Genomic DNA, 6,194 nt, shown 5'->3' with positions numbered 1-6,194 from the left:
ATTACAAATCGCGATCCGCAAGGCCTTGAGACTCGATATGCAGAGAGGCACGGTCTCAATGCATTGATCGACTGATTGTGTAGACGCGGCGGCCCTGTAAGTCACTCATATTTCTTGTCCGTAGTTACCATGGATATTTGAATGCATTATTGTATGGTGGATTGATGTGTTGTTTCTTTTTCTGTAGAATCCGTTTGATGCTCCTTTGCGACGGGACGAGCTTTCGAGGGACGAGGATTTGTAGCTCGCCCTTGGATCCTTGGCGCTCACACACCTTTAGTTTTTAGTCGCCTGATCTATGTAGACATTTTCTATGTATTAGTGATATCCTTTCATGATTGTACCAATCGCATTTTATGCGATCATGTATTTATTTCATGTATCAGTTTTATCATTTCAGTATACATTCTTTTTGTTTGACAAAATTTTTTTCCCCTGTTACTGTCGCTATTTGCGTCGCAAATTTACTGCTCGCGTCGCTATTGGTGTCGCTATGTGCGTCGCAAATTTACTGGTTGCGTCGCTATATGCATCGCAAATGCGACGCATATAGCGACGCCAATAGCGATGATTCTATGGCGTCGTCAATAACGACGCTTTTTGCGACGACGCGGGCAAATTTTGTTGTTTGTATTTTCGTCGCTTTAAATGTCGGTATAAGGTCTATATCTTGTAGTGATGTTTTATACATATTATATAAAGTCATTCTCTTAGATAGATTAGAAAGACTCCTACATATAGTCTTATATCCTAGGTAAACCCATTTCCATAAATGAAGACTTATGTACACATTTGGAAGATATGCCAAAGGAAGAAATTATATACATCATATCAAATACATATGTGTGTGGGATTCTTGCTACAATTTAGGAAACCCTACTCCCATTCTTTTACAATCCTAATCGTTATAAACATTATTTCCCGATTATAGAAGCATCAATTCTAGGTAACACTTGGTGACAAATAGGACCATATACTATAGGTTGGTATTAAATGTAATTTTTACATTTTAAAACCAAAAGAAGAAAGGGGTCTATGAATAGTATAACATAAAATATGATCATAGTAAGGTTGGATCAACCAATTGTATAGCTTAATAAAATGACCATGTCTAGATTTCTCTACACCTCTATGTATACAAGACTATTCAAACTAATCATAGCATTCTACATTGTTGGGACCTAAAACAAGCCCGACACTAGCTCTAAGGATCTACCTAGGCCTTTATGCTTAACCAAAATACCCCACAACCTTCCAACCAAGAGCTCCAAAGGCTACACAGTGATCTAACCAAATAAGCATTTATATGCTCATAGTCCCACGTATAACTCTTTCCAAACTCCTCACAGGGAGCCCCTACACATATTGGTGTTACACACCATGTAAAACAGACATAGGGAGCACCCCTCAACTAGCGTTGCCACCCCTCTACGGCTCTCCTATACCTCAGGGATTGGCTGCAAGATGCATTGTGAATATATAAAGCATGTATGCCACATAATCCTCTCTTTCAATCAATTGTTTCATGAGCTAAAAGATAATCCTCACTGCACACTCCCTAAAGGAAATGAATATTTAGCCCTACGGCTTAAGATGATCAATCATAGTGCTCAACCATTTTTATTCATTTAAAATAGCATTGTGACAGTGCGAAATTATTTCTTTCTATGCTTTCATTCTAAATGTAATCGTTGCATTACATAAGGTCAGCACAACAAGCGTGCTCATGCTACTAAACCCTTTAATGCTCAAATCACACGTATCTCACATGCCTAGTGCATAAGAAAAGTTCAGATTCAGTATATAATCAATACTTGTTATCCCCTCCTCTCTCTACCATTTAAAGTTGTGCATTCGATGGTAGGTCTAGAGAGCATTTGGATGTATTCTTTTTCATAAAAAGCAATAAATACTCACTTTAACATAAATCTAGAGATAAACTAAGGCTAAATCTCATACTTCAGCCATCCCATACATCCACAGACACATATATTATTTTTGCCTATTTTTCAAGCAAGAAAAACCTTTTTTTTCTATTTTTATATTTTTTTAAATTAATCAATAAATACTTATATTTATTGATTTCTTGATGTGATCTGATTAGACTTATTGAGATTTCTTTTCATTTTTTATTTCATCCTATGAAAACATTGACGCATCAAAACTTCCAAATCCATGATTTATCTTAAAATCGCAATTTACAAGTTTTGCATGTTTATAGAGAAATTAATAAACCATTTATTTTTGCTTGTTTTCTTAATTTTTGTCATCAAATAGATCATTGAAAATCAAGAACAACCATTTCCAACCATTTGCAAATCAAAATCTATCATAAAATGATAAAATTTATTACTTACTCATAAAACTGCACTTTATCTCACATATTTCTTGCATTTGGAATGCTGCTAATGCTCATTAATAGCCATTAACCCTCCTCCAAACATCAATCTACGCTCCATCATGTCTTAGCATCATCTCTCAATTGAAATCTCTCAAATCAGCCCACCCCTTTCTCTCATAGAATGATATGTAGATACGGACAGTAAGATTTGCAACCAAGATTTATCATAAAATAATAAAATTTATCACTTATTCATAAAACTGTGCTTTATCTGCTGTGAAGCGGAACACGTGGCAAATCTAGCAAATCAAATCTCAATCATAAACAAAGAATTTAGTGGAAAAAGCTAATAAATCAAGCATCTCAACTATTAAATATAAACAACATTATAATATATAAGAGGATTTGAATAACTCAATAGATTGAGAAAGACGGGAAAAACACACGATTGGACTCAACCTCCCCCATGGCAAAAGCCATGGTTTGCCATCCTTAATTATATATTATAGTTTTACATGGATATTTGCATACATATCTTACATATAATTACAAAGAAAGTACAAATATCAATTGAAATACAGAGTTTTAAGAGTCAAGAGGTATCTTGTAATATGTTGCAGTTACTGGAGAAAATTCCATGCTCTGAATCTTGATGTTTTGACATCACCATCGCAGCTCAAGCATGCCAAAATTCCCAAAACAACTCTTGAAGCTCTAAATTCCGATTTCGGATGAGGGAGAAATGAAAAAACTAAGTTTTCACCTTGTTCTCTTGTTTTGCGCGCGGTCCTATTGCTTTTATAAAGAAAGCTAGAAAAGCCTTCTAAACTGAACCACATTAAAAAAATAACAAGTATTCCATAAAAAAAGGCTATTTCAATAAAAGCATATCTTAAATATCATATTCTAAAATAATCTATATAAAAAAATAAATTAATTAATAGTACTAAGGACAATGATCTAATTATTACTAAAGATGTTTAAACTTATAACTCTCAAATAGAGTAATAATTTTAATAATAAAATTTACGTTTGGACTTACGCTAACGCCTAATGCTACCCAAAGCCACCGCTATCTGCTCTACACATCAACTGAAGTATTCACAATTGTTTATAAAAAAAATAAACAAATAATAGTGAATACCTAGCAGTCTTGAGCTACAAAATAATTAAATAGGTTGGAACTCCATCCTTACCTTAATTTAATACGAGTGCACTCTAAACTCATAAATGTCCATTAATTTAAATATGTATTTTGTGGAATCACCCGTTGTGGAGTTACCCACATGCACATTAAATTAACATGACACCCGAAAAGGACAGGCATCCCTATCAACTTCTCGCACAAGAAATCCACCTTGTGTACGAGCCCTAGCAAATAAATATAATTTTACGAAATCCACCACAAAACCTCATGAAATCCACAGTGGAATAAAAAAACTCACGGAATCCAGCGTGGTCTCACGGAATCCATCGTGGAATATGCCTCCTGGCATCATTATCTCACATGTATCTCGCATTTGGAAGACATGTGTAATGCTCATTAAGAGCCATTAACCATTCTTCAAACATCAATCTATGCTCCATCATGTCTTAGCATCATCTCACAATCCAAATCTCTCAAATCAGCCCATCTCCTTCTCTCATAGAATGATGTGTAGAAAAGGGAAGTAAGATTTGCAACAGAGATTTATCATAAAACGATGAAATTTATCACTTACTCATAAAATTGTGCTTTATCTCACATGTATCTTACATTTGGAAGACCGCTGATGCTCATTAAGAGCCATTAACCCTTCTCCAAACATCAATCTATGCTCCATCATGTCTTAGCATCATCTCCCAAATTGAAATCTCTCAAATCAACCCATCCCCTTCTCTCATAAAATGATGTGTAGAAACGGGCATTAAGAGGAGAGAGAAAGACTGATTTCTGTAACGTCAAACTGGGCAGCCATTTCATAGGATATAACAGGTGATGGAGAGCAAAAAATTTGAGGATTTCATGGCATTGATCTGTTGGGTAGCTTGTTTGCTGCCCCCAAAATCAAAATTGTCATGGGAGAAGAGGATGTGCTGCCTGCAACACTCTCGTGAGGAAAAAACGACTCCCTCCTATAATTGATAACAATTATGACCCTTTGAACCTAGGGGTCATGACCCTTGAAATCTTGGCCAAATTTTGGCTCTTCAGATATCCGCTATGCCATAGCTCCTTCATCGTCATGCATGCAATTCAAAATCTAAAAAATCGTACATATCCAGTCTGAGGTCCTGAACGGTCGGGAAGTTGTCTTGCTTCAATCTAGTAGTCAAAAGATTTATGAAAAATGAGCAACCACTACAAAGGTCAAAATTGGCATTCTCATGGTCCACGATCACTTGAAATCGTCACATATGCGTCTTTTGCATTCGTTCAGCTTGAATTTCGTATAAGATTTTCATTATTCTACTCATTTTTGGCATAACTTGGGCATCTAAATTCCACTCTCATTTGTGACCACAGGGTAGGATGACTCATCCTGTTGAATCCATGAACTGATTTGCACAATCAACAATAACAAAAAGCATAAAGGCACCACAAAAGGAATAGAACTCAACAAAGCATAAACACAGGTCTCACCCTATCCCCTGACAAAATGAAGGCATGAAACCCACAAGGGATAGGCCCAACATAATCTCACAAAAATCCAAAGCGAGTTGCTAACCAATTGTTTGAACATAGACTGGCTAAAAGACACCATCAAAGAAGTCACCCTAAGTGATGGCCTAAACTTCCTACCCAACTTAGGTCAACTAGACCAGAAACTTCTACTAGGCGAGGACTCGTATAGATGGGTCAACATATATTTTATTTTATAATACTTTTTCCTTCAAGTTTCCATACTCGAGCATGTAAAAAAGAGAGATTTGAGCATAGTGACTGAAGGACAATAGGGAATTGGCCTTGGATGGTCTTGACTCGGTACCCAAGAGCCTACCAAGCCCTTATGAGATGACACTTAATTCTTAATTTCACTCATTTTTATTTTTGCTCCAACCTTCCTTAATATTTTTCTAGCTAGATTCCACCCTCAAGAAGACAAGGCATTAAAGCCGCAAGTCTATTGCCTTGTCCTTAGGAACCTACCAAGCCCTCGCAAGGTGATGATCAACTACTCTAAATATGTTTCTTCTTTTCATTTTCTATTTGTGAGGTTAGAACCCACTTTTTATACAACTAATCAACAATATCTTCAAGGAGGTAGACAATGTTAGCTATATATAGTGATCGCTATATATAGTCTGTCTATATATAGCACCCCAAGTCCCCTCTATATATTCCTATCATGTGTGCTCAGTCGACACACTTTTGGGGTTCCACTTTCGGTGTCTCGTGTCTCTCTTCTCCCCTCTCTTCCTCGGTTCCTCGTCTCCCTCACGCACTGTTCAACATGGTATCAGAGCGTCGTGCTTCAAGTGCGAAGGTCACAGGTTCTGGAGATAGAGGAGAAAATAGGGAAAGGTCTGGATCCATGTCTGGCAGCAACGGTCAAGTCGCTTGGGGAGAGGCCATGGGAGATCAACTTTTGGATGGCATCCAGGGCGTGTTCGACCACCTTGACAGATGATGTTTCGCATGCCATGACCAAGGGCTCCAGGATGAAGATGGCATCCTCCACGCTGAAGCATCGGGAGCCATCAAAACAGATGCTATTTCGCATGCCATGACCAAGGGCTGTAGGATGAAGACGGCATCCTCCACGCTGAAGCATTGGGAGCCGTCAAAACAGATGTTGTTTCGCATGCCATGACCAAGGGCTGTAGGATGAAGACGGCATCCTCCATGCTGAAGCATCAGGAGCCGTCGGGC

The sequence above is a fragment of the Lygodium microphyllum genome, chromosome 6 (genome assembly GCF_053477565.2).
Source record: "Lygodium microphyllum isolate KBCC chromosome 6, Lygodium_microphyllum_v1.1.10, whole genome shotgun sequence".
NCBI classification, from domain to species: Eukaryota; Viridiplantae; Streptophyta; class Polypodiopsida; order Schizaeales; family Lygodiaceae; genus Lygodium; species Lygodium microphyllum.
This window is presented reverse-complemented; position numbering follows the sequence as displayed.